General features: G+C 40.6%; 1 protein-coding gene across 4 annotated transcripts in view; it reads left to right on the top strand.

Annotated features, from left to right (window-relative positions):
• Positions 1 to 22,669, top strand: part of ZNF644 (zinc finger protein 644) — an 84,870-nt gene that overhangs the window by 35,179 nt on the left and 27,022 nt on the right. For 2 of the 4 annotated variants that reach the window (XM_063428376.1, XM_063428375.1), the window contains exon 2: positions 7,741 to 7,792. The gene's annotated coding sequence lies outside the window, so the exon portion shown is untranslated. Of the gene's footprint in view, positions 1 to 7,171; positions 7,191 to 7,740; positions 7,793 to 17,366; positions 17,424 to 22,669 lie in introns of those variants that run through there. The other 2 variants (XM_063428377.1, XM_063428378.1) reach the window with 2 other exon arrangements.

Genomic DNA, 22,669 nt, shown 5'->3' with positions numbered 1-22,669 from the left:
AATAGGGTATGGTTTTTTTTTTTAGTAGCCACTTAGTCACAAACACTGGCCAAAATTTGCGTTCAAATTAGTTTTTTGCATTTTCAAATATTAACACTAACTTTGGCCAGTGTTTGTGACCAATTGGCTACTAAAAAAGACTGGACATACTCCATTTGCAATACCTTGGGTTGTCTACTTTTGCAAATGGTATGCCATCATGGGGGTAATTCTTATTTCTGGGCTACCATATGGTCTCAAAGGCAACGTAACCAATCTGGCGAATTTCAATGTGAAAAAACTGAAATATGTAACATGCTATATTTGACCCTGTAACTTCCCAAAACACCATAAAACCTGTACATAGGGGGTACTGTTTTACACGTGAGACATCGCTGAATACAAATATGTGTATTTTATTGCAGTAAAAGCAAACAGTATTATGACATTCACAGTTAGAATGTCACGTAGAACTAAAAAAATTTTAAAAAATCTTATTTTCTCTCATTTTTGGAATATTTTTTTCATATTAAATTATGTTCCATACCTAAATATTTGATGTTAAACGAAATCCCTGTTTCCCCTGAATAGAATGATATATAATAAGTGTGGGTGCATTTAAAATGAAAGAGGTGAATTACGGTTGGACAGACATGTAGCGCAAATGCCAGGTTTTGTTTACGTTTTTTTTTTGGATCACAACTTGTACATTTGGCTGCGGTCTTAAGGGGTTAATATGAAAGAGGTGAATTACGGTTTGACAGACATATAGCGCAAATGCCAGGTTTTGTTTAAATTTTGTTTCGTTCACAACTTGTACATTTGGCTGCGGGGTTAAGGGAGGTGTGACTAGGCTTTATAAACAAAGTTATTTAACTCCTAAATGGCAGAGAATTGAGCAGTGAGACTGCAGGGGCATGATCTATACACCAAACCTGCTTCATTAAACTAAAGTGGTTTTGGTGACTATAGTGTCCCTTTAACTTACAAAGCGTACCACTACATTTCATAAAATTTACAAAACATACCGCTACATAACACTTTCATGACTATTCACCAATCTGTGACTTGTTTAGACTTCAAAGTTAATTTGTTGTTTCTAGACTAAATAAAGTATAATTGGGAAAAATTCAGCAGTGTGTTCAGTTTACAAAAAAAAATCCTGTGCTCAAACTCCCATCGATGCGGCAGCAACGACCATAGTACACATCAGCTCCAATACATTCAGTAAAAACCAAAGGAAAAAAGTAACCTGCACTCTCTCTCCCAATTCCCTATGTATATTTAAACAAATTGAGGTTATTTCGTTTCTCCAATGGCCATTGGAGGAAATTCCAGCCTGCCACGTCAAGGCAAACCACTTAGGTGTGTTCAGTTTGACTATTTTGAGCTAAAATTGGAAATTGTGAATTCCTTTACATTTGCAGTTGAATAATCTACCTGTAGTTGCAGATTATTTTACATGGTGACTCAAAAGTTGGTCACATTTATTCACTCAGTTACTACCACTCCCAAATACACTCTGGTGCAAACAATGCATTATCTCCGCATACATGCAACTGTTTTTGGAAGACCTAGTACTTTGTTAAACATTATAATTACCCTTATGAAGACCAAGAGACTATCAAAACTAGTCTAATGTTCAGTTACAGAAAATAATTTTAAAAAAATTATCCTATACATTGAAATACATTCAACAACACTGAATCTGTTTTTAAACCATTAAAACGTAAGGGAAAGTAGGGCAGTAGTCAGACAAGCAACTTCGGGGCTAATAATAACTGGAGGAGTTGGAGAAACAGTGCATGGGACAACTTTTACAGTGGTACTTCATGGCTGAGTTTTATTGATGTATAGCAAGAATAAAGCCATTATTTGCAAGACAGCCCATATGGTGTATTTGCAGTTTGCAAACTGGCAGGTGGTATACATCATACTTGGGTGTTGAGGGGGGCACTGAATGCCCAGGCAGTTTATTAATTCTTTAAGCGTAGCAGAGATGCCCTGTGGGGTATTGGTTCCAGGGCAGACCTCTGTGATCACTCATGGTCTGGCCCTTTCTGCTGAGTCAGTGATGCTGCTGGATGTTCCCAAAATGCACTCTGGCTTACTGAATGACTGGACTACAAGGGTGCGATTATTTAGGTTTACATTAGCTGGAGAAGGGATATGAAAATAATAAAACCAGGTGCCTGGGACATGCAGTTCAAGGTCATTGTTGCTTGCGATCCGGCGCAATGTAGTGAGTCAGAACACAGCCATTGGATGTTCCCAGCATGCTCTCTCACTGAGATTTGTATCAACTGGAGGTGCAGCCTCATGCTCCCCCATTATCCCACCAGGTAGATTTAACCTTTGCTCAAAAACCAGTAACAATGGCTCTCCATCCTCCCCCATTTGACCATCAGGAATCATTGCCCCCTTTTCTGCAGGAGGGGGCTTCGCATACACCACACACATCACATACAACCAGCTCACATTCACTATGACAAAGGGCGCAATTCCCAAAACCTTTTGCAAAATAAACTCAAATGGCAAACCTGAAGCTAAAATAAACATGGCAGAGTCCATGTCAGTTATTGTTTTCCTCTTTTTTTTTTTTTTTTCTTTTATGTTTTAATTCACAGTTTAGCGAATAACACTGTCAATATCCAGGGCTCTTGGCAGGAGGTCCCAATCTTTGTAATTTAAATTGTTTAGTGTCAGGACTAGTTGGTTGTCCTGCTGGACAAGTAGATTGGGTTTCCATTTTAGTCCCTTGGACAAGTAGATTTTTATTTAGTTTTTTTTTTATTCCACAGGTGTTGCAATCGTAGCACTGTTTCTCACCATGTGAACAGTCATGGTGAGAGTAACGTGTTTTCAGGCCTTTTCTCATCAGGTACTTGGACACTTGTCAGAATTAAGGGGCAGGATGGGTGGAGCTAAATATAGTGCAAGACCCACGACTTAAAGGGATACTATAGTGTCAGGAAAACCGCTTGGTCCCCCTTCAGCTACTCACCCTTTTCCCCGCCGGGTTCCCTTACCTCTCCTCCCCCTCCGACGTCAGCATCCTTGTCTGACGTCACTGGCGTCGAATGCGCATGCGTGGCATTGCCGCACGCACATTCAAAGTGTCCGTAGGAAAGCATTTTTCAATGCTTTCCTATGGACGCTCTGCGTGATTGAGGCATAATATGCCTCAATCATTGCCGATGCGCTTCTAGTGGCTGTCCGGAAGACAGCCACTAGAGGCTGACTTAACCCCAGATGTAAACATAGCAGTTTCTTAGAAACTGCTATGTTTACATCAGGCAGGGTTACACCTAGAGGGACCTGACACCCAGACCACTTCATTGAGCTGAAGTGGTCTGGGTGAGTATAGTGTCCCTTTAAACATTCCAGCTGGATGATAACCCTAAACAAGAAGCCAGAGGTGTAAAACCAAGCACCTGAATGTCTTAGAATGGTTGAGAATCTATGGAAATACTTTTCTCCAACAGTCCCCATTCAACCTAACTCTGCTTGAGCAATTTTATGGTTGAGAATAATTGAAAAGTGTAGGTTCTATATGTTCAGTTTGTATGGACTATCCAAAAAAGACTCACAGCAGTACTTTCAGCCAAAGATGGATCTATTACATCTAACTCAGGAGTTAATACTTTCTAACCCACTGTCTGTTTTACTTGTACTTTTGATATAACATTTTTTTGCACTAAGTATTGGGTGGTGGTAATAATATATAAAATAAATCTTAAACCAGAATTGTAACTTCTCTGAAAGTGACAGTTCTTCATTGCCTTACCCCAGTACAGTGAAGGTAAGTAGAACAGCATACCTTACTTTCATGTTCAGGTGACCTCACCACATCATGATGCTAGGCTTGATTGGGCTCTTTCATAAAAAATTGCCATATACATATGCGCTCGGGCATTGCTTCCATAGGTTCAAATACATAGTATGCCAGTAGGACTATACATATACAGGCTAGTGACTACTATGTGAGATGTTGAAAGAAAAAAATAAAATTAAATGGGAAAAACCATATGCTATGCAAATCGGCATGCATGGAAGACCACCTAACAAGTACCCAGTCTGAAGGCCTGAGATCAAGATCCATGATCAAGGAAGAAGCCGATTCACTGCCAGATGACTGTACCGTGCAATTAGGGGAAAACACAAGCCAGCACCCAGGTTTGTCCCAATTTATGAAAGAGGCTGCAAGTGGGAAAGGACGTGGTATTGGTGTGCCAGATTGTGGAGATGTCCTCTCCCCTTGTGATGGACATTTTGGGATATACTGTAGTTTAGGGAGATGTTTCCCCTGATAACTCATCACCTGGGAGTTGTAAAGGCTGTCTGAGCCAGGTTGGGTGTGTGAGATCTACGGCCCTGTGACTGTCTGGAGTTCACACGTGCTCTGGTTGAGTATACTAACCCTAGTGTCCTGACAGATGCAATGGAATACAGAACAGAGAAAGTAAAATGCATAGCTAAGACAGTGCTGTGGTAGAAGCCTTTCATGTGCCTTACAAGTCGCCATATTAGGCAAGTTTGCATATGCTTTGCAGATAAGTCTTAATTGATATATATTCCAACCCCCACCAGTCCAAAAAGATAGAAGGAGGACCCAAGAAGAACTGCAACGGCAAACAATGGTCATTTATTCCAGGTGGAAGACTGGCTGCTTCCTCCACCAGAACAGCCAAAGAGGCCTTAGAAATTGGGCAGCTGAAGTCTGTTGCTGGCACAAAGCGACAAGTGCTAGAGATCTCCGTTGACGCCTCGCTGTGTCCTCAAACAGTCTTTTCCTGACATTTGCAGGGTTAATCTGAAAAATATTGAAAATAGTTGCAGAGCTCAAACGATCTGCTTGCACTCGGTATGGCTGCCCCACCCCTAAATTAAAACATTTTATATATTTATAATATTTACATTACTTTGATTTACCAGGCAAATGTAAAATAGTTTTGTTTTTTAATCCCTTTGCATTCCAGTCTAATTTCACATGTTAAAGGACCACTATAGTGTCAGGAAAACAAACTTGTTTACCTGGCACTATAGGGTCATTAGGTTCCCACCCCCGCCCGCTGGGCTGAAGGGGTTAAAACTCTCCTCCATCTGCCGACGTCGGCTCCGAATGCGTGGCAAGAGCCGCGCATGCAGTCAAACTGCCCATAGGAAAGCATTACTTAATGCTTTCCTATGGACGTCCAGCGTCTTCTCACTGATTTTCACAGTGAGAATCGCGGAAGCACCTCTAGCGGCGGTCAGTGAGACAGCCACTAGAGCATGGATTAACCCTCAGTGAAACATAGCAGTTTCTGTGAAACTGCTATGTTTTCAGCTGCAGGGTTAAAACTACGGGGACCTGGCCCCCAGACCATTTCATTGAGCTGAAGTGGTCTGGGTGCCTATAGTGGTCCTTTAATTTATGCTGTATTGATTTTAGTTTGGGTTTAGCTTCATTAAAGGCATGGAGGAAAGGCGAAAGGTCCTCAAACTATTTCACACAAGGGTTGTTGCTTTTACTGTTCATAGCAAAATACATCTTGGCTGGTTATAGTAATAAAAATGAATTTCTCTTTTAAATAGTTCAGGATAAAAGAGAGCTGAAGGCTGTCTTTTGGAAAACATATGTTGACAAATTAAAATGCATTGATGTCACGAAAACCTTCCCCATTCTTTTTTTTTTTTTTTTTTACTTTTTAAAAAACATTTATTATCCATAACATTAACCTGTATTGTTCACACAATGCAAAGTATTCCTAAATACTTTTCTCTACAAGTTTTAATTCCTGTAAAACTTTTTTCATTGAGCAGTAGAAAGGTATTTTGCAAGACCAGGAAATATCTACCCAATCCTATTCCCTTTTGGCAATTATACGGTCAATATATGGGAACATCTGGTCTTTCCTCCCTCAAGTGTTTCTATTCCCATGTCTCCCTCTCTCCAGGTCAAAAGCACTACCATCGGCTCTACCTCACAGGCTCACTGCTTAGGTGTTTTTGTTTTTCCCTCAAACCTATCTTTCACCTCTTGTGTCCAGTTGATGGCCAAATTCCATCTCCAAAACATTTCCATTCTCACATGCTCCAATCTTGCTCCGGTACAGTCTATAATGAATCTGGCTCATATTCGCATTTCCCATACCTCCTTTTTGTCAGTGGGTACGTTGGCTTCCCATAAGATAGGGCTCAATTTAAAATTCTGGCACTGGCTTACAAATCTCTACATAACGCTGCTTCTACCTGCCTATCCACCCTAATACATATGTCCCGTCCATGCCCCTATATTCTGCCGAAGATCTGCATCTATCCTCTGTTCATACTTTCACCTTTGATGTTTACATTCCTATGGCACTCCCACGGCGCTGGGGAAATCTCCCTCTTCCGACGTCAGCGCTGCAAGAGCCGCGCGCGCATTCAATCAGTCCATAGGAAAGCATTTCTCAATGCTTTCCTGTGGACATCAGCATCTTCTCACTATGATTTTTCACAGTGAGAAGCGCCTCTAGCGGCTGTCAGTGAGACTGCCACTAGAGGCTGGATTAACCCTAGTGTAAGCATAGCAGTTTCTCTGCTGCAGGGTTAACCCTAGATGGACCTGGCACCCAGACCACTTCATTGAGCTGAAGTGGTCTGGGTGCCTATAGTAGTCCTTTAATTTAGAATGTATCTCCTGCTCTGTTAATAGCCTTCTACACCCTGCAGGAGCCTCATGTGTTTGATTAAAGTGAAATGTACAGAGCAGGAGATTTAAACTTCTAAAGCAGGTTAACATCTGATTGAAAAAGGAAACGTGTCAGTCACAGCCAGGGTAGGTGTGGTTAGGATTGCATAAACTGAAACAAAAGTAATTTAGAGGGTTACTACAATCGCCATGACCACTCCAGTGATTTGAGGAGGTCATGGTGGTAGCAGTATGTATGCTCTGTGTTTCTGCTTAAAGCACTACACATACTGATCTATTTGACATTGATAGCCCACACTGACAACAGATGTAGAAATCTTCTCCCTTGCAGGCAGAGCGCCTGAAAGGGCAAGATTGCTTCTTACCACTCCCTCCCTGGCATTGTGTGTTCCCTCCCTTTCCCTTAGTATTTTGAAATATTTTTTTAAATCCCTCCCTCTCTATTTCCTCCTTCTGTCCCAGCGCAAGGCTTCAGTGGCTGCGGAGGAAGTGCTAAAGTTCAGTGCCGGGAGCTTCACCCAGCTCTGGATTCCAGGTGAATAAAAATATTTTATTTGCAGGTTGAAGGGCAAACAGAGGAGTGTCTCCCTGGTGCCATAGGTGTTAAGTCCCCCCCCACCCTGCCCCGTCCCGCCGCAAAAGGTTTGGAGTAACCCTTTAACCTATGAATGGCAGAGAATTAATCAGTGAGACTGCAGGGATATAATCTATACACTAAAACTGATTAAGCTAAAGTTGTTTTGATGCCTACAGTGTGCCTTTGGCCCAATTTCCATCTAGCTGATTAGTGGTCATTCAAAAACTTTTTTTTATTTTTTTTTAAATGCTGTTTTTCATAATTGAAGCTTATTGGCATGTAAACATAACTATAGTAAAGTTTGCCAGTTGCAAGAAGAAAAATGTAGCATAAGAGTGTATTGTGATACGTACATTTAACAGGTTTATTGCCCGCAATCTACAACCATCTACTTATAAGCAAGCTACCATGCTCATATAGCCCATCTGTGCTTTGGTAAGCCATGTGTCTTATAATGCTGGTTTTCATTCGAGAATCTTACAAATAAAATGTACCATATTTGTTCTAGGGTTTGGAAGAAAATCCACTTGATCTTTTTGACTTCGGGAGGACAAGCAATTGTAAGTAAAACATTAAAGATTTCCCAGTTTTGGACACTCTATTTGGGTTTATATAGAATTTAATGATTGCATGAAAACGTCATCCAGTCAGGAAGAGAATAAGTAACGGATGGCAGCACTTACAGAGAGATGGGAGTTTAAGAATCTCCTGTTATGTAATGATGTTACAAGAAACATATGAGATAAAAGTGCTTGCTAGCGAACATTTGTTGCATAATGCCCTTTGAAGTGTCTATAGCTATAGAGGTGTTTTGTTCTTGCTTTCTTTCCTTCCCTTTGCCCCTATTACTGCTATTCGTAGTTGTACAATCCCTTTACAATTTAGGTTTGTATGATTGATCATTCTGTAATGTAAGTTAACAGGGTTGCAAAATAAAATTCTGATTGTTTAATTCACTACAGTGAATTTCTCTAGTAGTCTGTTGCACTATACAAATTGTATCTCTTTTATCCTTTAGACTCGCATATTTTGTCGTAGAGGTTTTTACTACCCATGTTACTTTCTAGTGACTTTGACAGTTTATCCTTCTTTTATAGTTATTTTGTTTAAAAGTAATGTTACCATGAGCCCCTTGCCGTAGACAGGCTTTCTTAACAGACTTCATCACGTCCACCCTTACACATTCCTACAGTTAAGTTTTAAAGCCGTTTTGTGTGCCACAGCCAGTGGGAGAAGAAGGTAGTAGATTTACTTACTGTGACGGAGCTCCCTGTACCCCAGCTTGGGTACCTCTGTCAAGTCCGCTTGCAGGGACCCTGGAACGCTTCTGCCCCAGTCCCCAGAGCTTGACTGAGGTCCTTCTGGAGCTTTTGCACCCGACCAGGCAGCAGCTGTCCTAGACAGGTATCGTCCCCTCTGAAGCTCTGTTTACAGTGATTATAGTTATTATCTTTACAAAGGCAATTGCAGCTCTCAGGCCTAGCTCTCTTGCTTTATTCCAGGGTTAGAGGGTTCCTGTAACCAGCAAACAGGTCCAAAGACTTTGTCACTAGGATCCATGAAAATCGACTCTGGACACAAGTTCCAAAAGGATTTATCATACTAAACTTTATTTTTCTAGGAACTAGCCCATATGATTATTACATAAAGATTGCTGTGAAAACGCAACAAAAAATACAAACCATCAAATCATACCAGGCAACTTATTATAACACAATGATATATTTATAAAGGGGTGGGGAAGACAAAAATTAACAGAAAATATCTCTCCTGCCTGCAGAATTAGCAATATGCAAATCTACCCTAATATGCAAATTAACCAGCCTTGCTATTCAGGTAGTGCATATTGCTGTTGCTACCTACAGAGGGCACTACACATAGCCAAATCCACCTAGTTGGTATCAATCCTCAGCAGTACAGGAGAGCAGGCAAAACATTTAACAGTACACACACATACATTATAAACAATTACATTACACACACCCTGCACCTATAATAGGTACAGGGTAACTAAAACATAAGAAAAGTCCAGCAACCTACATAAATAGTCTGTCTGAAGGTGCAGGTGATGGTGACTTACCTTAAGCTTCCGTCTTCCTTCAATGTACCTACCTCAGCTCCTCCTTGAAGAGCCCACGTCACTTAGCAATCCTGTGCTTGGTCCTCCAAATATCATATATCATGATGTGTGGGAAAAATGCCTCTTTAACTTGAGAAAAGTTGAAAATGGAAGCTCCATCAATTGTCAACTTTTGCCAACCTTTGATATTACCGTAGTCCCTACATTGTCATTGTATCTTTTGTTTGTTGGAATTTTTATGAAATCACTATGCACTCAATAGCAGTATTTCATAAAGATTACAAAGAAGTCTTAGGTCCACTTTAAAGGACAATTGGCATCAAATTTTCACTTCTTGTTTTTTAAAAGCTTACTATATTATAGCATCCCTGTTACTGTCTGGGGTCTTTGCCTAATTTGGTAAGACTTCTGACAGTGATTTTTTTTCCAGATGAACATGTTAACGCACACATACACAAGCACCAAGGCAGAATTCCAAATGATTTAGGTGAGTTTTAAGACAACATTGCAATGTTAACATGTGTTATGTTTCTCACTATCATAAAATTCTAAAACTGTAGTGTTACAAGAAAACTAAAATTTATAAAGGTTTTCTAGCTTCACTGAATAAGAAACAAACACATACAAGCCATATCATGGAAAAACTGCTTATTCGTGTTAGCAAACTTTTCCAAATGTATTTTAGAACAGGAACTGATACAGACCATCTTAAATACTCTCAAGTTAGACTGTCTTTTAATACATTTCTCAAACCCCTAACTTTTTCAGCCTTTATCCACCATACAGATTAATAAATATTATTTCAGTCATCTACTTTTACTGTGAAAGTCAGGCATGACTTTTAAGCATGATCTTCCAGAGATCTTCTTTGTGCACAGAGATGCTGTATCATTTGTTGCATATGTTACCTACCTCTAACGCATAGTTTGCTAATGTCAGTACAATGCCTTGCTAGAAGTTAACAATAAATCTGTTATCTTGAATATGTTGAATTTAATAATTGTTTTGTTAAGAAAATATATATATATATATATAATGTGATATAATAGGGAAGAATGTGTTTTGAAGAAAAATACAAAACAAAACCTTACCTTTAGTAAATGAGTGGACCTTACAGCCATATACACGTACTAGGAATCGACCGATTATCGTTCTGGCCAATATTATCGACTGATATTCGGTATTTTCTGCAAAATCGGTATATGCCTATTGAGAAGCCGATAATGCAGACCAGGACCGCTGTGTGTGCCCATGACAAGCCCGGCGCTCCTGGGGGGCCCGCAGCAAGCTCTTGCTTACCTTCCCTTCAGCTCCCCTGTCTAAATCTCACGAGTCCTGCGAGTTAAGGGTTACCATGGCAACGCTCCGCTCGGCACGCTGGCCGCGATATTTAACCAGAGGAGCTGCTGGGAAGGTAAGTAAGAGCTTGCTGCGGGCCCCCCACTGCACAGTCCATGCCACTGTACCACCAGGGAATACCATATCCCCCCCTCCCTGACAAAGTAAAAAGCAGGGCGGGGGACTAAAATAAATAAATAAAATATAAAAAAAATAAAAATGCCCCCCTAATTTTACTCACATTACATACCTACACACACACACACTCTGCATTATATAAACACACTGCATTCACTATACTCACACTATACAAACACACTGCATTCACTATACACAAACGCACTCTCCATTCATTACAAACACACACACTGCATTCACTATACACACACTACACAAACTCACTGACTTCACTATACGCACTCTCCATTCATTGCATACACACACTGCATCCACCACACACACTGCATTCACTATACACACACTATACAAGCACACTGCATCCACTACTCACACACTTCATCCACTACACAAACATCCACTACACAAATACGCACTGCATTCACTAATTAAATACTCTCACTGCATCCACTGCACACACATATATTCTTGAAAACATAAAAAAATCTGACTGACATATATTTTGTGCATTTTAAATAAATAATAAACATGTTTAGTTAATAGATTTGTGTAGAAATTATTTATTTATTTTTTCAAAATGGTAAATGTACAGAATATCGGTAAGTTATCGGCCTTAATGTTCAGATTATCGGTATCGGCTCTAAAAATATCAATATCGATCGATCCCTAACAACTATCTGATTCAAACATTGTATATGTTCTTCCCTGCTTCACAGCACATCAAAGAAAACACCTGTGCACTCTGAGTTCTTTTCATGAACATACTTTAAATCCTGTCTGACCCAAGGTATTACCCATGTTTTATTTTTTTATTTTTCATATGTTTCATATTAAAAAAAACAAAAAAAATCAAATCAATTTTCTTTCAATACTCTATGAAAGGACTACTATACAAAACATATTTTAAGGGACAAAGTTGTCCTTTTAATGTGGCCACTGCTTTATATATATTTAAGATAGACATAAATCTAAAAAAAAACTTTTTTAATGTGTTTTTTTTTAAATTTTATATATCTTTAATATCTCTATATCTACACATCTTTAACAGTCCCTTTAAAAGCTGCATATTTGCGTTTTGTTTTAATGTGAAAAAAATATATTTTTGTCCATAGTAACTTGTACGTACAATTTTGCAAAATGATTATGCAGCTATAACGTCCCAGTTATGGTATAGCCGGGTTGTAGAAGTAACTGACTTTTCATATCGGCTAATTTGTGAATTTTTAGATCTACTTGTATCTCTGATGAATAGAACTTTTTCTGCCTTCTGATGAATAGAACCTTTTCTGCATGCTATACCTTATATCCCCCAAACCAGGGATTTTGGCACCATTCTCAGTCATATGAGACCCATATATTTCCCTTGCCATATCGATACTTGTCAACACACCTTATAGTGGCTTGTTAAAGTGGCTATGGTGCAAGAATCCTGTAGTCTTCCTATTTAAAGGCCTCAAACAGTTGTTTATTGTAGAATAGACCATAATAATACAACTCTTGATTGGTTAGCAGTGCATCTGCAGGGAATGCTAATGCTGTATTAATTTTTTTATTTTTGCATATTTTTAATACATTATATAATGCATTAAAATAGGATAGGGGTTCTTCCTGACCATATGGCAAAAATTAGACACGGCCAGACAAAATTTTAGAATACCCTATTGGCATTTCATTGGACCAATCTCCAGGCTCCGGCACTGTGAGCCAGGGAGAGAGCAAAGGTGGACAAGTAAGAGATTAAAAAAAATAAGCATTGCAGGGGGGGCTCAAATGCGGAAGGAAGGAAGATATGGCTTTTCTTTGCAGGTGCAATGCATGCAGTGGTAAAAGCTCATTACGTCTGCTGTCCGCACACAGTTTATACTAACATCAGACTTAATTTGTGCACAGTGTTAACAGAGTTCCAGGTTGCCTAAGTCAAGTATGTTGTAGGTCAACAATCCCCTGGCACAAAATTGTAGGTAGTATTATTATTTATATAGCGCCAAGAAATTCAGCAGCGCTGTACAATGGGTGGACTAACAAACATGTAATTTTAACCAGACAAGTTGGACACACAGGAACAGAGGGATTGAGGGCCCTGCTCAATGAGCTTACATGCCAGAGGGAGTGGGGTAGAGTGACACAAGGTAAGGGTAGGAGTAGAAAAGCAGGTTGGTAGAATAGTATTTGCTGAAGACTTGGTGTTTTGATGACAGTTGCAGGAGGGCTGGGAGCGCTATTAACCGTTCCATTGATACGCTTTCCTGAAGAAGTGAGTTTCAATTACTTTTTTTGAAGGAGTGGAGACTTGATGAGTGTCTTAACAGAGAAGGGAAGGAAGTTCCACAGGAACCGTGGAACCTTAGAGCCTCAGAGGTGGGACTACGAACAGGGGATAGACGTAAGTCTTCGGCAGAGCATAGGGGCCTAGATGGGACATACTTGCATATTAGGGAAGACAGGTTGGAGCAGTATTGTGTAGAGATTTGTAAGCAAGAACCAAAATTTTAAATTGAGTCCTATATCTTACAGGAAGCCAATATAGGGACTGGCAGAAGGGAAGATGAGCCTCTCCTCATTTATTGTAGACTGTAATGGGGCAAGTTGGGAGCACGTTAGACCACTGAGAAGCGTATTGCAGTAATCAAGGCGAGAGAGAGGTCAGCGGCATGCACCAGCACCGTAGCTGCATCCAGCATTGAGTAGGAGCGGATGTGCGCTTTGTTTTTTAGGTGGAAGCGTCAGGATTTGGGTATTGATTGGACATGTGGGTCGAGATAGAGGTCAGAGTCAAAGAGAACACCTAGGCAGAGAGCCTGTGAGGTGGAGCTGATGGTGGTGCCGTTATCGTGGAGGGAGACACTTGAGGGAGGAAAGACTAAAATGAGATATCTCTGTATGTGTAGCGTTTTAAACTGAAACACTGCTCGTACAGATTTCTTTATGGCCATTTCTAAAAGCAGAAGTGGTCATGGAGGTTGTAGTAATCCCTTACAAAATTAGGTGATTTACAAATATGGCTCTTATTGCACAGCAAGCTCCTGTTAGGTTCCTCAAAAACAAGGCAACTTTAAAACATAAAAATACCCCAAAAAAAGGAAGTGCACTGAAATTATACAAAGTATACTTATCTTATTAAAAAGAAATTCTCTTCATATTGTTAATTGAATTACACCCCCAAAATAAACAAACCTATACAAAATATTTGATTTTATCTGAATTTTTTTATTGTAGTATATATTGTATAATAACCCAATTTCGGCTCTATGCGGCGTCCAACAATAAACCAACTTTGATCATAATATGTCAGTTTCCAGGAGGCACCGATGATGGGGATGAAAGGAACCTCTCAGCAGTATATAACTCTGTGAAATAAATATATATCAAGTAATAGTGCCATCCTCAAGCTGAAATTGGACAAAATTCCACCATTTATTTCAGCTGCTGTGTAATGGAAGGTACTTTGGAAGCAGGGTGTCCTGGTATCCTGATTAAAATAACTCCTTAGCCAGTGGCGGAACTACTGTGGTCGCCGGGGTCGCAGTAGCAACCGGGCCCGGTCTCCCTGTGGACCCCTGCGACCGGGTGCCTGCTGGCCATGTGTTGCGGCCATGCGGTAGAACCGCTGGGGCCACACGTTGGGCCATTGAGTGGCCCATGCTGTTAGGGACACCAGATTGAAATGAATTTCCAGGCGGCCCGGTTGCACTTTAACAGCGCAACCAGGCCCCCTTTGATGATGATAGAACGCAGGGAGGAAGTGACTGCCCCAGCCACTTTCTTCCTTCAATCATAGAGCCCGTGCAGGAGGAAGAGAGGAAGAGAGGAGGGATTCAGAGTGGGAACTCTGACTCCCATTAGTCTAAACCACTGAACCCCAGGGAAAGTCACCCTCCTGCACCTAAAAGGTAGGAAACAGGAGGGTGACATTCTGCATGTGTCTCTGTGTGTATATGTTTGTATGTGTGTTTGTATGTATGGGCCTCTGCGTGTGTGTCTCTATGTGTGTGTGTCTGTACGTACAGTGAAGGAAATAAGTATTTGATTCCCTGCTGATTTTGAACGTTTGCCCACTGACAAAGAAATGATCAGTCTATAATTTAAATGGTAGGTGTATTTTAACAGTGAAAGACATAATAAAAAAATAGAAAAAAAAAAGATAAACGCATGTCAAAAAAGTTATAAGTTGAATTGCATGTCAATAAGTGAAATAAGTATTTGATCCTTTATCAATCCACTAGATTTCTGAATCCCAGGTGTCTATTATACAGGTAACAAGCTGAGATTAGGAGCATTCTCTTAAAGGGAGTGCTCCTAATCTCAGCTTGTTACCTGTATAAAAGACAGCTGTCCACAGAAGCAATCAGTCAATCAGATTCCAAACCATGGCAAAGACCAAAGAGTTGTCCAAGGAACAAGATTGTAGATCTACACAAGGCTGAATGGGCCACAAGACCATCGCCAAGCAGTTTGGTAAGAAAGTGACAACAGTTGGTGCGATTATTCGCAAATGGAAGAAACACAAAATAACTGTCAGTCTCTCTCGGTCTGGTGCTCCATGCAAGATCTCACCTTGTGGAGTTTCAATGATCATGAAAACGGTGAGGAATCAGCCCAGAACTACACGGGAGGATCTTGTTGATGATCTCAAGGCAGCTGAAATCCTGCAGTGCCCTGCAAGGTCCCACAGCTCAAGAAAGCACATGTACATGCCCATCTGAAGTTTGCCAATGAACATCTGAATGATTCAGAGGAGAACTGGGTGAAAGTGTTGTGGTCAGACGAGACCAAAATCAAGCTCTTTGGCATCAACTCAACTCGCCGTGTTTGGGGGAGGAGGAATGCTGCCTATGACCCCAAGAACACAATCCCCACCGTCAAACATGGAGGTGGAAACATTATGCTTTGGGGGTGTTTTTCTGCTAAGGGGACAGGACAACTGCACAGCATCAAAGGGATGATGGACGGGGCCATGAACCGTCAAATCTTGGGTGAAAACCTTCCCTCAGCCAGGGTATTGAAAATGGCTACTCCAGCATGACCCATTGTACAGCGCTATGGAATCTGATGGCGCTGTATAAATAAAAAAATAATAATAATAACAACGACCCAAAACACACAGCCAAGGCAACAAAGAAGTGGCTCAAGAAGAAGCACATTAAGGTCCTGGAGTGGCCTCGCCAGTCTTCAGACCTTAATCCCATAGAAAATCTGTGGAGGGAGCCGAAGGTTCGAGTTGCCATACGTCAGCCTCGAAACCGTAATGACTTGGAGAGGATCTGCAAAGAGGAGTGGGACAAAATCCCTCCTGAGATGTGTTCAAACCTGGTGGCCGACAACAAGAAATATCTGACCTCTGTGATTGCCAGCAAGTACTAAGTCGAATGGGTGAAATATTTAATAATTGATTTGCATGCCAATGAGTGAAATAACTTTTTTGACATGCGTTTTTCTGGATTTATTATTTTTCTCGTTATTCTGCCTCACTGTTAAAATACACCTACCATTAAAAATATAGACTGATCATTTCTTTGTCAGTGGGCTAATGTTCAGGGGATCAAATACTTTTTTCACTCACTGTATGTGTGTTTGTATGTATGTATGTATGTATGTGTGTGTGTCTGCATGTGTATCTGTGTGTGTGTGAAGGGTGGGGACGTGTGGGCTGGTGGGGGAGTAGACATATGGGGGAGGGGCGGTCCCATGGTTCCTAGTTACCCCTCCATAGCCATAGCCATATATATCGAACAGTAGAGGGTGTGAATGTCCTCTGTAATCATCTACGGAATATTAAAGCAAGACATATAGATTGCTGCCTTTTTGCAAGTAGAAATGCATAGATTATATATATTTTTTTTTTTCGCTATATCGTGGGCCCTTTTAAAACCCTTGTATTGGTGACCTAAATCATTTATGATCTTTGATTTCCCTGGCTTTCGAAGGAAGAAGTCCAGTTACTGGCAAGCTTTGTAACATTGAAGCAAAGGTCAAAGATCTTTCTCTAGGGGACCATAGCCTGTCTAGTCTGAGGGCTTACAGAAAAACACATAAGAAAAAAAACAGGTTTTTATTTTAAATCCTATTGATTTCCCTTCTCACCTTGTGTTTCTTATTCGCTTGCTATTTCGGTGGAGGCTACCAGGTGCAAATTGTTGGAGATGATGTGTAGAAAAGAGGTTTCTTTGAAAGTAAATGTAAAGGATCTTCAGATGTGCACTGTATTTTTTTTATTCTTCTTCCACCACCTGGGGGCAGCATAGTACACTCTATAAAATAGATTTGTCCTTAGTGGCATTCATTGCTCCTGAGTACATCCTGTTTGCTAGCAAAAACTGCTGCCATTCTTTTGAATTTATCGATACTTTACTCTTTCACCAAAAATTTTGGAAACTGAGTAAAGCAACCCAACTCTTACATGATTCCCTTGAGTCCGGGATCTTGTAAACTGATTTTAAATGTTTTGAAATTCATTAAAGTAACTAAACATGTTTTGTAGTACACACTTCTAACAATGCCTTTTTGCTTTTGTGGAATGAAGGGTGGGTAGGGCGTTACTATCTCTCTAGAGGTTTTTTTATGTTGAGACTTGTGCTTTTGTATATACATGGGGAAGCATTGGATTGGCTGTAATCATCAAGACTTGTGGAAGTAAGGTGAGTTAACCCCTATATTTCAGTTGGTGTTTGGGTGGTCATATAACTAATTACCAACTATAGCGTTAGCAACGTTTGTATAATATTGTTGGTATGACACCCTAAAGGAGATATTCAAATTAACCACTACATCTTACCCTAGTATTTATGGCTATGGATGCAATATTTTTTTCACCTTGTCTTTCTTTAAACCATGTTACGATATGAGAAGTGGCAAGTAAGATTCCCATCTCTCTAGTGTATAAAGCGCTTCCAAGCCCTGTAATTAGTGTGCTAAAGCATTTTGGGGGGTAAGTGAGCGGGGAGCGGAGGCACTATAACTTCAATAAAATAAAGTTGTTAAGGTGTCCACAGTTAATCCAAGATGAGGAGATAAGTACTTTTTCACAGTAAAAATGTTATAAAATAAAGTTCAGGGAAATACCGTATTCCCATTGTTGACCTGCAAATCTATGCACAAACAATGAGCACTTTACCTTAAAGGAACACTATAGTGTCAGGAATATACATGTGTATTCCTGACACTATAGTGTTAAAAACTCAATGTAGGTGGCCAACCCCTCCTTACCCCTTTTAAAAAGATCGAAAACATACATTTATTCCAGCGCCATGTGGGTCTGCCATTACTGGCTCCGTCCTCGAGAGATCATTAAAACTGATTATATCAGCCAATCCACTGCTTTCACATAGGAAAGCATTGGGAGGCTAATGTGCACAACACTGTGGTGCACCAATCCGTTTCTTCTCATAGAGATTAAATCAATGCATATCATGCAGAGTGTGGAGACTTTGAACGTCAGTGCTGCACACTGTGTAGCGCTAACCCAGGAAGCACCTCCAGTGGCCATCTGAGGAGTGGCCACTAGATATGTCACTTTTCATTAAAATGTCTGCAGGAAAATAATATACACACCAGAACTATATTAAGCTGCAGTTGTTCTGGTGACTATGGGGTCCTGTTAATGGAACACTATAGTGACAAGAATACAAACTTGTTTTTCTGTCGCTATAGTTCTGAAAGATTAGATTACCTCCCTCTCGTCCGTTAAGTAGAAAAAAAATGTTACTCGCTTTTCTTTCAGTGCTGCGCAAATCTGTTGTGACTGGCCCTACCAACACTCATCCCCTTGACTTGATTATCTCAGGCAATTTAATGCTTTCCCATAAGGAAAGCATTAGGAGGCTTACGCATGCATGACAAAATGTTGTGCTGCGATAATCAGCATCTTCTCATAGAGATGCATTAAATCAATGCATCTTTACGAGGAACGTTCATGCTGAGCGTGGAGTTGCTGAATGTCGGTTCTGCACATTGTGTCTAGTTCCTAGGCAGTAGTGTAAACACAGCCTTTTTCTCTGTAAAGGTAGCGTTTACCTGCAGGGGACAGGCTATGAACACCAGACCAACTACATTAAGCTGTATTTGTTCTGGTGACTATAGTGTCCCTTTAAGTACTACGTTTTACTATTGTGTGAAGTGAAATACATCTGTACCATTTAAGTGTGAGGAAGGAGAGGCAAGCAGTAAAATGAAAATGAAACATTCTGATCAGCTTACAAACCTTAGAATCTTACTGCACATAGCTCTTTATTCCCTCCCTCGAGGAGAAAGATGGCACATAAGTATGGGAATATTTTAATGACGTTTCTCTAACTGTGGGTAAAGCAGGCATGCATACACATTTCAAGCAATGCAACAAAGAAATGCAAGGTGGCCAGAATGAAATAACGTTACGAGAAGTGCTATGATGAGAAAAACATGTTTGAAGAGGCAGGATCTTCAGGTTGATTAACTGTTTTTATCTCACCACCTCCATGACGTATTGTCAAGGCTGGTGTTGTAAGCGGGGTCTAGTTTCTGCTATTGTACTAATGTACTCACCTTCTCTAGCCTGTAACCGTTTTGTGATCAGCGCAGCACCTCACTTTCAGTTCCAGGAATCAGTCTTTTCAAACTCTTGAGTATGCTGCGGTTTTCGGCCCCTGCAAAATTCCATTCTCCAGCATTACGCTTTCTTGACGTTTGCAAAACTGAAGGCATATCCATTCGACGGAATTGCTCTCTTAGCTTGTGGGGAGTTTTAGCCTAACCAACCTGAAGTTCAACTTTGTTCGGTGATATTCAATGGATATAAGATATAAAGGAAGGGAAATAGTATGTTGCTCAACATCTTTACTGGTTATTTGACATGCGTGTTATACATCCAAATCCTAGGGGTTGGCCGGCACCTACTTTGATCTTCTTTTATGAATACAATTATTAATTCTTACATGTTTGTATTCAGGGGAGGATGCATAAGTCGTGAGTCTCCATACGCTTTAACGAACGCATTCAATTCTACAAATTACACTTCTATATGTTTTATTAGTTATTCTAGGTTCCACTAACCTGTTAGGAATAAGTTGATAAAAAAAACCTCTTCAGCTGTTACCTGGTAAGTTATTGGCATATGTTTTATGCCCTTATATGCCAGTTTAGGTGGCGAGTCATTACAGAGGCTACTTTCTTACATTTCTTAAATTCTCAGTGTTGGTGGCCAGCTGGTTTACTTCCAAGTCTGGCATATTAAGGCAGGGCTTTAAACAATCCCTGTCGCCTGGGATTGATCGACCCGTTCCCTGCTCAATCTCCGTGCACCTTTTGGTGCGCTGTTGTATCGGGAAGAAGTGAAGGGATCTGTAATTTCATCCTCCCAGCACTGAGGCTTCACAGGGGAATGGGCATAAGGTAAAGTCTTCCCAGCTTGCTGCCTGCTCCCATTCCTCAGAGGTAGCGCGCCCCTATTTCTCAGAGCTCTACCGCCTATTCCCAGCATGCCTGAGCGACAGGAGGAAGTAATTACAGTTCCCTTAATTACCTCCTGGCACACAGAAAGCTAGAAAGGGCTGAAGCGACAGGTGGAAATGGAGTCTAGTCCAGCCGCAGCCAGCCCTACTAATCTAATGTCATCATCAGCCCAGTCACACTGGACCCCAGTAAAGTCACCATCCTGAGCCCAAAAGGTAGGAAACAGGAGGGTGGCAAAAAAAATTCTTATTTATTTTATTTTTAGAGTGCATCAAATAATAAATACTTTGTTCGTGTTTGAGAGAATGTGTGTGTCTGTCTGTCAGTGAATGTGTATGCTTTGGTCACCAGTCCCCTCCGATCGTGTTTTTTTTTCTCCTTTTTTGCAAAACGTGCCGGTCTCACCACAGCTGGCCCGCCTCCATAGCTGAGATTATAAATTCTCAATCAGCATCTCCTCATAGAGCTTCATTAAATCAATGCATCTCTACATGGAAATTTTTTTTTTTTTTTTTTTTTTTTTTTTAAAGGCAGAATCTACATTGAAAATCCTGCAGGGACAATCTGTAGAAACCAGAGCCAGTTCATTAAGCTGCTTCATCAAGCATTAAGTGTTCCTTTAAGAATTGCATTTTTGTCATTGGAAAATAAAAATCTGGCTCCTAGATTGAACACTAATTTGTAAACCCCTGTATTAAGGTATATTAATTTTCCAGCTATATATACATTTTCTGATATTCACATATTATTTAGTTTATAAGGCCGGAGAGTCAATTTTGGTGTCCAGATATATCTTGACAGTTTATTAATCCCCCTAACAGGAAAGTTTAATAACCATAGCTACTTGTACCATTTCAATATTGTACGTCTTTAGTCTAGATATATATTATTACTATATACATAGTTCATGTATACATTTCATTTTAGATCAAGGTTCAAATAACTCTTTAAAGTGGCACTGTCATGCCGAACTTATCTTTACCTAATTGCTTTCTCTTCTCTCCCTCTCTCAGTATCTGTTCTTCTTTTCTTCCTATTTGCTCTATTTGTTTTTTTTTTTTTTAAACATAAGACAAAGTAGGGACTATTTTGTCTTCTGTATTTTTCCTACACCTGACCAGCTCTGACCTACTTGCATTGGGTCAGAGAAAATTTCCCACAATACTCACCCTTTCTTCAGTGATCTTGCGATGCCTGCTTTCAGTATTCCCAATCGTCCTGTCACATAGACAGGACGCCGGCGAAACTACCGAATTTTGACAATAGCTCCCCTCCCCCCGCCCTCTTTTGTCACTGAGGGCCCCCACCCACCGCTCATGGGAGGGGGGAGACAATAGTTTACCTCCCTCCCTCTTTTTACTTGGGCCCCCATCCACCGTCCATGGGTCGGTACCGGTACTGGATGGGGGAGACAATAGGGCCCTCCTTTTGTTTCTTAGGGCCCCCACCCTCCGCTCATTGGTGGAGGCCGGGGGCGGAAGAGACAATGGGTCCCCCTCCTTCCTCTTGTTACTTTTGGCCCCTACCCGCCGCTCATGGGCGGGGGCTGCAGGGGAGGGGAGACTATATAAAAACAGATAGAGGTCGGTTGGATACAGAACTCTAATGCAAGCATATGGAAGGTCTTAGGACACCAGCTTGTACGATATGTGTTTCTACGGCAGATTCAATCAGCCTATTCTCTACTGATACTAACGCACCTACCACTAGCCTTCAGCATGCTATTAACACAACACGAGCTAAACAAAGAGAATTGAAGGGCAAACTGGGTTAGCCTATTGTTTTGTTTTGGAAAGCATTGGATTGGCTGAGATTGTCAATTCTAATGATCTCAACCATGGGGGCAGAGCCAAATGCCGCCCTGGCTTATCTGCATCTCCTCCTAGAGATGCCTTGGATAAATGCATCTCTATGGGGGATGTTAAGTGTACGCTGAATGTCCACTGACGAAGGAAGCACCTCTAGTGGCTGCCTGAGTGAGTGCCTCTGAAAAGGCAGTGTTTACATGATAATGTTTGCAGGTCTGACTATATTCTGCAGAACCACTACATTAAGCTGTAGTTGTTCTGGTAACTATAGTGTACCTTTAATAAATTATGTATTTGGCATTCAATGTTTGCTTTCTTTAGTTTACAGGCCTACAGTACATCGGTTTCTGGACACACCTCAACCGACTAATTTTCATTTATTATGTTGTGCTTATTACTTACAGCTTACGACGTTGATCGATCTATCTCCTCCAATTATGAATTATTAACTTATTAAACTAAAACTAAAATATAGAAAACAGGTAAAGTACCAGCGCTGATATGTAGATCAGAATTTAATACAATTATGTAAAGAGTCCCACTAATATTCAGCTGCTGTGACACCCCAATCATATCTTTCAACAATGAAGTAAAACCAGTGTATGGGTGAAGCGCTATATAAATGGGTAACCAAAGTGTAAAATACCAAG

This window comes from Pelobates fuscus, chromosome 7, assembly GCF_036172605.1.
Source record: "Pelobates fuscus isolate aPelFus1 chromosome 7, aPelFus1.pri, whole genome shotgun sequence".
NCBI classification, from domain to species: domain Eukaryota; kingdom Metazoa; phylum Chordata; class Amphibia; order Anura; family Pelobatidae; genus Pelobates; species Pelobates fuscus.
Note: the sequence above shows the minus strand (reverse complement) of the source record. Positions and strands in the feature narration are given on the sequence as shown.